Here is a 10,488-nt window from a genome sequence, read left to right as displayed (position 1 = left end):
TAGCCTGTCAGGTAATTTGGATAGGAAGGGGTCAGGAGATGATTGCTTGATAAATTTTATATGGTGCACTTAAATGCACAGATTTCTCTTCCTTAACTTATATGGAGAATAGAGTGTCCTTTCTCTTCCCTTTCAAAGGACCAGAGGTATCCTCTTTCAGACTGAAAACCTGAAAATCTCAGAACTCAGTTGCTCAAGCACAGTTGAGAGGACATATTTCAATTAAGATTTACATTTTGCTGCATGTGGTAGGCTGTCCACAGTGGTCTAACTGTATTTTTTCACTTAACAAGAAGACTACAGAGAGTGTTTTCTGGCATTGGTTCAGAGTCTTAAGAAAGTCAAGTAAAATGTCTTAGAGGTTTTCATGGCCTTTTATTCATGGTTGCAAAAATGGCTGCTGGAGTTCTCACTATTAAGCCCACATTTCTGGCAGAAAGACAGAGCTAAAAGAGAATGATATCTTTTATGACTGCTACGTTGTCATATGGCTACAACATAACCAGAAAAGAGAAAGGAAAATATTTGATGTTGTTTTAAGTTGCCTGTTGTCAATCTCCCAATGCATTCTGATATTAAAGAAAAAAGGAGATGGATATCTCAATAAATGATTATACCACCATTTTAAATCATAAGAGACTCTTAACAATAGGAAACAAACTGAGGGCTGCTAGAGGGGAAGTGGGTGGGAGGATGGAGTAATTGGGTGATGGGCATTAAGAAGGGCATGTTGGGGGGGGCACCTGGGTGGCTCAGTCGTTAAGCGTCTGCCTTCGGCTCAGGTCATGATCCCAGGGTCCTGGGATCGAGCCCCGCATCGGGCCCCCTGCTCCGTGGGAAGCCTGCTTCTCCCTCTCCCACTTCCCCTGCTTGTGTCCCCTCTCTCACTATGTCTCTCTCTGCCAAATAAATAAATAAATAATAAAAAAAGAGAAGGGCATGTGATGTACTGAGCACTGTGTGTTATATGCAACAGGTGAATAACTGAAATCTACATCTGAAACTAATGTTTCAGGTGGTACACTATATGTTAACTAATTGAATTAAAAAAAGTTAATACAAAATACCACGATTTTATAAAACAATATTCCCAGCAGGCTCTGTTGCTTTAAAATACTCACTTTATAACAAGAGTTGTTACTTTCGCCTAGCCAATACTTACATCAATGTTTATCCCTTTTCTGCTTTATCCCTTCCTGTTATCAGTAAAAGTTCACTTGGGCTCCCTAGAAGCCATGAGAATAAGCTTGCAATAAATCTGGTTGGTTTTCACCAGCAATTTGACCACCCTGAGCACAGGGAAGTCCATTGATAGAGGCTTTATCTCCATAAATTGCAAATACATGGATGATTTTGAATGAGAAATATTTAAAAAGTCTTAGGGGTATGATCAGGCTGTTGGGTAATTCCAGGCCTAGGAAAGGAAAATGCCAACTGATTGAGATTCCTGGTACCCTGATTTCAGAGAGACGTTAAGATCAATAAGTAACATGAGGAGACACAGGAAGCCAAACTTGTGATAATTTTGAGTGCCAGAGGGTATGTGCATCTCAGTTTATCTTCTTGCTTTACCATTATGTTGCTCCTGGTCCCATAGGAGGGGAAAATGAGGAAACAATTATGAAAGCCCTAGAGGAGAGTTTAGGTATGTGTTGGACCTAATCTCTGTGGATGACACAAGAACCCACATCCTATAGCTCTCCCTGAAACACTCCTTACGATTTCAATGTAATTTGGTGCATGCATCTTTAGAAATGACAAAACACTTTGCAAGGTCATCTACTTTATTTTCTTCTCTCTACAAGTTCCCAGCACAAGTGGGTCAACTGTCTCCACATTTTAACACAGTGACCGTTGCAGAGGAATGGAGGAGTATGAGTACAGTCATGAATATGTGTGATGTTAAGAAGTATCTGTAGCACCCAATGCCCACTTGATCCAAAGGTAAGGATTTACAGTTAAGGTCCCATTTATGATTTGACTGGTAGAGTCTGAATCATGCACTTACTATTGTTTTGACTATTACTCAGAGCCTATAGTTGTACTTGGGATATGTGCACTCTGTGAACATGTGCTATTTTTAGATTATATATTTCCCCTCTATAACCCCGTTTGTTTGTTTGCTTTTATTTGTTAGTGATTTCAGTAAATGGATATATCTGAAAAACTAAGGCGTTATTATAAGTCATTATTGTACAGTATTGTAAAATAGATTACTGAATGTGGCATTATTGACAACTGTCCTCATTTTGGAATGAGTCATCATTATTATATATAGCATTAAAATAAGTCATTATTATGTATAGCATGTCCTTGTGCATTCTTCCTTTGAATCCAGCTTAGTTTCACCATGTCCTTATCAATTTGGGAAAAATATGCTTTACAAAATTTCTCCTGTTAGTCTGTGATGGTTGTCATCAGCCGTAACTCCTCTGAAGGCTTTGTCAAAACAGTTGAAAAATTGGAAAGATGTGATTGAAACTGTTTGCTGAATATAAAGAAAAGAACATTGAAGTACAATTCACACTCTTACTTCCACTTCTAAGCCTTCAGATGTTTGACCTTTGAAAATTTTGCTTCTAGCAGAGATGCCCTATATAACTCTTACTTTAAGGAACAAGTTGCTTTTATAATTTTTTTTTTATTATTACTTTACCATTCAGGTATTTCCATTTAAATTAAATTTGATATCATTTTAAAAAAATAATAAAAAGTGCAGCCAAAGTTCAATTCCTGAGCAACAATAATTTTAGAAAGTTTTGTATTATTGAACCAAAGGGTTTTTCTGTAGTTTTAACTCTTTGTTTCTACGATTTTTCTCATTAGTCACATGAGTGACTGTGATAGAACAGGCATTGAGGATAAAGAAGGTCTGAAAAGAAACAATCCTTGTCCTCATGAAGTTGAGAATCTAGCCAAGGGAGGCAAACAATTCAATCATTTGGAGACAATTTATTGAGCGCCTGGTCTAAGGTGAGCACAAACAAAAGCCCAGACCAAAGAAATCATTTTAATGGGAGAGATAGATAATAGGGAAGCTAACTAAAGAAAAAAAAAAGTATTGGTTTTTCTTTAATAGTGATGCATATTTGATATAAAAAAGGCACATTTTAAAAAAGAGCAGGGATCGAGAAGAGGTTTTGTAACTGAGTGGTCCAAAAAGGCCGCTCTGAGAAAGTTTGTTTTGAGCAGATTTCTGAATAATATCAGCTATGAAGCTGCATGAAGATCTCAGGAATGGGTGATTATTCTGGTCAAAAAATTGTAAAGACTCTAAAGTCACAATACAAGCTGTAAGTTTCTGTAATAAGGTAAGTTCTAACAAAGAATTAGAAGAAATAACTAACCCAGGTTTGAAAGAAAAGGGACCTATGGAATTAATATTTAATTTAAGCTCTAAAAGATAAGTAGGACTTAGTTACAGTCCCCAAATTCAAGAAACTCACATGCCACAAGACAAACACATAAACAAATACATATGCCAAAAACATTAGTAAAAATACAATAGAACAAAATTCTGATGATGCTGATATACATAGGGAATGAAAGATCATAAACAAAATGCAGGTAACTGAGAGTGTGTGGGAATGTTGGTAAGAATAGTGGGGAAGAGTAATCCCTGAACATGTCCTAAATGAAGCAATTCTTGTGTTGTGTTTTAAAGGGTAAATAGGAGTTTGCCTAACTAATTAGAGAAGGATGCCTCAGCTTTAGGAGGTACAAAGCCAAAGAGGTGTGAAAAAATACTGCAAATATTTTCATGTTTGTTGCTGCTTCCAGTAATGGTGATCTAAAAACTCCTACTAAGGACAACTAAAAATCCAGACAAAATATCTTTCAATGTTAAAAATATCAGGATGTTTATAAAAATAAGTGAGGAATTACTGGGCCAAGATATAGAATATAATGAGAACCTAGAGATATATGCCTTGAAGCCATTTTTGCTATGAGAGCCTTTGAAACTGCTAAAACACACTGAGTTGTGCTTTTAATAGACTCTTGATACTAAAGAGGCAAAATTCAAAACCCAGCAGCAATCAAATTTGAGGACTTTGGTACAACCCAAATTTAAGTTGAGATCCCCAAAGCACAAGGAGAAGCAGAAATAAAGCAGTATAGCCTACCTTGCTTTCTGTGTAAACTGAGAAAGTCAAACATTGAATTTGGACTATAATTGTCCTGTAGGGCCTCAGGTGCAAGAGAAAACCCTGTCAAGGAGGACAATACCATTATTAAAGCTCATAATTATTCCCACCCAAAAAGAGTTTCGAATATAATGTCTTAGACACAGCAAAATGTAACAAAGCACACAAACAAAGAAGGCATTAGCAAGATCTGATAGACACAAGGAATTATGATATTAAAATGATCAATAAAGATTGTAAAATAGGCTTGCTTACTCTGCTCAAAGAAATGAGAAGGCAGTAAATTGAACAAAAAAACCTGAAACTGGGCGCCTGGGTGGCTCAGTTGGTTAAGCGACTGCCTTCGGCTCAGGTCATGATCCTGGAGTTCCTGGATCGAGTCCCGCATCCGGCTCCCTGCTCGGCAGGGAGTCTGCTTCTCCCTGTGACCCTCCCCCCTCTCATGTGCTCTCTGTCTCTCTCATTCTCTCTGTCTCAGATAAATAAATAAAAAAAAAAAATCTTTAAAAAAAAAAACAAAAACCTGAAACTAAAAATGAGGATGAGAAAAATTTTATAAATGAACCAAATGGATACTCTAGAACTTTAAAGATATGGCAGCTAATTTAAGACACAACAGGTTTGCCTGGGTGGCTTGCTTGGTTAAACCTCCGATTTTTCATTTTGGCTCAAGTCATGATCTCAGGGTTGTCAAATGGAGCCCCACTTTGGGCTCTATGAGGAGCCTAGAGCCTGCTTAAAATTCTCTTTGCCTCCTCTCTCTACCCCTCCCTGCTCTCTCCCTCAAATAAATAAATAAATAAGACAAAACAAAAGCAAACTATGAAAATAAATATAAACATTTTGAAACAAAAACAAATTTGAAGATAAAATAGAGAAGACCTATAAAGCTAAAAGTTCATTCAGAAAAAAGAAGGATCTACTATAGTTAAAAAAATGCATATGACACAGTGTTAAGATATCAAAAGATTTAAGCATGTACTTTACAGAAAGGATAATCCAAATGGCCCCTCATATATAAAAATTGTTCATCTTTATTATGAATCTGGAATACAAATTAAAACCTAGGATGACATACTGTTACACATTCACCATATTGGGCAACAGTAAAAATGTCTTGCAATAATGTAAAATAATGACAGTGTCCATATTTTGCTGGTAGAGTATATATAATAAAAACATTTTAGGTAAGTTGGACAATACTTAGAGAACTTAAGGATAAATAAATCTTTGGTCCATTCCTAGAAATGTAGCGTGAAATATATTAAATGAATTTTTGCACCAGGATATGCATACAAATGATCTAGTCATTCTGTTCACAATAGCAAATAAATAGTGGCATATTTGTACAATGGTATATTAAATAGCAGAGAATATTAACAAACTGGGAGAAGGGGTTAGGTTGTTAACAAAAAGAGGTCTTCTATGGTTCTGGCTATGTTCTATTTCTCAAAAAGTTCCAGTTAAATGCGTTTTCAATTCACTATATATATATCCAATATATATATATCCTATATATATATTCAATATATATATATATCCTATATATATATTTCTCAAAAAGTTCCAGTTAAATGAGTTTTCAATTCAATATATATATATCCTATATATATATACAGCCCAGAAGCTGTAAAGCTAGACTAAGGAGACTTTATAGGGCTTTCTGTAGTCTGCCAAGTACTTTAAGCCATCTATTATATCATACTTCAGTGTTCAAATCTCCATTTGTTTCCTCAGTTTCCTAATATTTATCTTAAGGTGACCTGACCTAGACTTTTGGTTACCCTTGTATTGTAAAATAGATATTTCTTTTTTTTTTTTTAAAGATTTTATTTATTTATTTGACAGAGAGAGACACAGTGAGAGCAGGATCACAAGCAGGGGGAGAGGGAGAGGGAGAAGCAGGCTTCCCGCGGAGCAGGGAGCCCGATGTGGGGCTCCATCCCAGGACCCTGGAATCATGACCTGAGCCAAAGGCCAACACTTAACGACTGAGCCACCCAGGTGTCCCGATATTTCTATTTTAACAAAGCCCTTTTAACACTCAGAGCCTAAAACTTAGAAAGATATTCTGTCATCTCACTAGAGTAGAAAATATATAGTTACCCATTAACTAATGATATCCATGTCTACATTAGATGCATGACATTTTTAATTCTTGGGAGCTTTTGCTTAAATGAATTTTCTAAGCTTCCTTTAAATGAAGCTTTAAGCCATCACCACATGAGTAAAATTAAAGAACTAAATGAAAGCAAGCCAAGTATTTACAGAGTAATAGAATGTGCAGTGGAAAGAGTACAATTCTGAAATCATAAAGCCTAAATTAGTGTGATGCATCTTTACTAGCCATGTAATCATAAACCAGTTATCTAAATGTGTTAGCCTCAGTTTTTTCACCCATGAAATGGTGATGATAATACTTATTATGCAGAGTTGTTGTGTGGATTTAATGAAGCATGGAGCATGAGAGTTTCATATTCCATGCTAAAATGATAGCTATTTTTATACTTATAATAATTCTAATAGTAGTAATTAAATTGTTCAAAATGATGATATTCATTTATATTATGAGGCACTATATTGACTATTCATAGACACATTTACCAAAATATATTTCATTTTACTTTACCCCCTCTAAAAATGTGCATTCCATAACTCAATATGAATCTCATTATGAATAATAATTACTATAATAAATACGCTGATTTTTCTTCTATTTATTTTTAGGGAAGTATCCTTTACTGTTGAACATAAAGAAACTTAAACAAGTCTGTCTTGTTCCAAATTTGTATGGTGCTTTCTTATGAAATTAGATGATAGAGTTGTATGAAATAAATTCATGCAGTTAAGACATTTATCTTTGAAAAACTGGATGGTCAATTTAGTATTTCAAAAGATTTTAAATTTAAACCTTAAAACTGACTTCTTTCAGGCTTATTTATAGCCCATCCTCCATGCTTCATTAAGTATTGCTTCATTGTAAACTAAGTAATAGTTTTGGTCACAGGTTATATAACTAAAATGGATTTTATATTCTGTTATTTCAGAGTTAGTTGCAGTTTCTACCTCCTTACTTCCTTTTTTGAAAAATAGATTAATTCTTTTTTTTTTTTAATATTTTATTTATTTTTTAGAGAGTGAGCAAGAGAGAAACAGCATGAGAGGGGAGAGGGTCAGAGGGAGAAGCAGGCTCCCCGCGGAGCTGGGAGCCCGATGTGGGACTCGATCCCAGGACTCTGGGATCATGACCTGAGCCGAAGGCAGACGCCTAACCATCTGAGCCACCCAGGCGCCCGAAAAATAGATTAATTCTATAAAAAGCTTTTTTCCAGCTTTTTTGAGAAATAATTGACATAATTTGTAAATTTAAGAAATAATTTCCTATAGCATTGCAAATGTTTTAACATTGTGTGAATTTTGTACAATATGATAAATTGCTATACATCTATATTGCAAAATAACTAACATAAGAATGTTAATACATCTACCATCTCATATAGTTGCCATTATTTTTTGTACATGTGTGATAAGGAATTTTAAGACCTACTCTCTTAGCAACTTTCTTGTATATAGTACCATAGAGATAAACTTCAGAGATATTGTGGGTTTGGTTCCAGACCACCTCAATAAAGTGATTATCTCAATAAACTAAGTCAAATTAGTATTTTTTTTTTTTTGGTTTTCCAGTGCATATAAAAATTATGTTTACACTATAGTGTTCAAAAGCATTACGTCTTAAAAAATGTATATACCTTAACTAAAAAAGTACTTTATTGTTAAAAAATGATAACCATTTTCTGAGTTTTCAGTGAGTCATAATTACTGATCACAGATCACCATAACAAATACAGTAATAATGAAAAAATTTGAAATATTGCAAGAATTACCAACATGTGACACAGAGACACAAAATGAGCAAATGTTGTTGGAAAAATTGTGGCAGCAGACCTGTTTGATGCAAGATTGCCACAAACTTTCAATTTGTAAAAATGTGATATGTGCAAAGTGCAATAAAGTGAAGCACAGTAAAACAAGGTATGCATGTATTGTTAACTATGATCATCATGCTGTACATCAGATCTTTAGAACTTATTCATATTATAGTTGCAAGTTTGTACCCTTTGACCATCTTACTCCACCCTATCCCCACACCCTGTCAATCACTAATCTACTCTCAGTTTCTATTAGTTTGCTTTTTTTCAGATTCTATATATAAGTGAAATCATTCAATAATATATCTTTCTTTGTATGACTTATTTCACTTAGCATAATGCCCTCAAGTTCCATCCATGTTGTTGCAAATGGCAGGATTTCTTAGTTTTTCATGGTTGAGTAGTATTCCATAGTATATATATCCCATACTTATTTTATTCGTTCATCCGTTGATGGACACTGAAGTTATTTCCATGTCTTGGCTAGAGTTAATAATTTTATAATGAACATAGGAGTGCAGATATGTTTTCGAGATAGTGACTTCATTTTCTTCAGGTATATACCAGAAGTGGGATTACTGAATCATATGGTAATTTTACTTTTAATAATTTGAATAATCTCCATACTGTTTTCCATACAAATTTATATTCCTACCACAGTGCATGAGTTCCCCATTTCCCCAATATTTCCCAAAATTTGTTATTTTCAGTTTTTTTGATAGTATCTAACTGACAGTGGGTAATATCTTGCTGTTTTTTAAAGGTAAAAAAATAAAATGACCTTGACCTGATTGTTTATGTTGAGCACCTTTTCCTGTACCTGTTGGTCATTTATATATCTTCTTTGAAAAAAAAAAAAATGTCTATTCAGGTCCTTTTGCTATTTTTTAAATTAGATTTTTTTTTTTGCGATTGAATTGTAGGAGTTCTTTATATATGTTGGTTAACCTCTTTTCAGATGTAAGATTTGCAAATGTTTTCTCCCATTCTGTGGATTGCATTTTCATTATCTTCTTTTTTTTTTTTTTTTGCTATGCAGAAACTTTAGTTTGATGTAATCCCATTTATTTATTTATTTATTTAGCTTTTGGTCTTATATCCACAAAATTATTGGCAAGACCAATGTCAAGGAGATTTTCCCCTATGTTTTCCTTTAGGAATTTTAAAGTTTCATGTGTTATATTTAAGTCTTTAATCTATTTCAAGTTAAGTTTTATGACTGATGTAAGATAGGGGTCCAGTTTCATACTGTCATATGTGACTATTCAGGTTTTTTTTTTTTTAATGATTTTATTTATTAGAAAGAGAGAGAGACACAGCAAGAGAGGGAACACAAGCAGGGGAGTGGGAGAGGTAGAAGCAATTTCCTGCCAAGCAGGGAACGCAATGCAGGGCTCGATCCCAGGACCCTGGGATTGTGACCTGAGCCAAAGGCAGACGCTTAATGACTGAACCACCCAGGTGCCCCTGTGACTAGTTTTAAAGATCATTTATTGAACAGATTATTTTTTCCCCATTACATATGCTGGCAAATAATTAGGTCAAATATTAGGTGACTGTATGAAAGGATTTAATTCTGGGCTATCAATTCTGTTCCACTTGTTTATTGGTCTGTATTTATGCTGGTACTTTATTGTTTTGAGTATGAGGGCTTAGTAGTATAGTTTCAAAACAGGAAGTGTAATGCCTCTACTTCATTCTTTCTCAAAACTGCTTTGTTTATTTGGGGTCTTTTATGGCCCCATATGAATTTTAGGATTTTTTGTTTATCTCTGTAAAAAATAACATAGGAATTTTGCTGGGGATTGAATTTACAGATTGCTTTGTGTAGTATGGACATTTTAACAATGTTAATTTTTACCACTCATAAATATGGAGTATCTTTCATTTGTGTCTCCTTCAATTTCTTTATCAATGTCATAGTTTATAGTGTACAAATCTTTCATCTCCTTAGTTAAATTTATTCCTAAGTATTTTATGATTTTGATGCTATTGTGAATTAGATTTTCTTTTTCAGATAGTTCATCGTTAGAGTGTTAAAATACTCATGTCTTGTGCTTACTTTGGCAGCACATATACTAAAATTGGAATGATATAGAGAAGATTAGCATGATCACTGCACAAGGATGACACACAAATTTGTGAAGCGTTCCATATAGAAAAAAGCTCATGCCTTTTGTATATTGATTTTCTATTTTGCAACTTTACTAAATTTGCTTATTCTAAATTTTTTTTTAGTAGAGTCTTTAGGATTTTTTTCATGTAAATTCATGTCATCTATAAACAGAAAATTTTACTCCTTTTTTTATTTGGAAGCCTTTTATTTGTTTTGCTTGCCTGGTTTCTCTGGCTAGGAGATCCAGTACTATGTCAAATGAGAATGGTGAAAGTGGACACACTTGTCTTGTTTC

General features: G+C 34.2%; 1 non-coding gene across 1 annotated transcript; it reads left to right on the top strand.

Annotated features, from left to right (window-relative positions):
• Positions 1-10,131: 10,131 nt before the first annotated feature.
• LOC115939618 (U6 spliceosomal RNA) lies at positions 10,132-10,238 on the top strand. Its single transcript, XR_004074401.1, has one exon. It is a non-coding gene; the product is annotated as a U6 spliceosomal RNA (small nuclear RNA).
• The last annotated feature ends 250 nt before the right edge of the window (positions 10,239-10,488 follow it).

Source organism: Leptonychotes weddellii, chromosome 2, assembly GCF_054177405.1.
Source record: "Leptonychotes weddellii isolate Sample4059 chromosome 2, ASM5417740v2, whole genome shotgun sequence".
NCBI lineage: Eukaryota > Metazoa > Chordata > Mammalia > Carnivora > Phocidae > Leptonychotes > Leptonychotes weddellii.
Note: the sequence above shows the minus strand (reverse complement) of the source record. Positions and strands in the feature narration are given on the sequence as shown.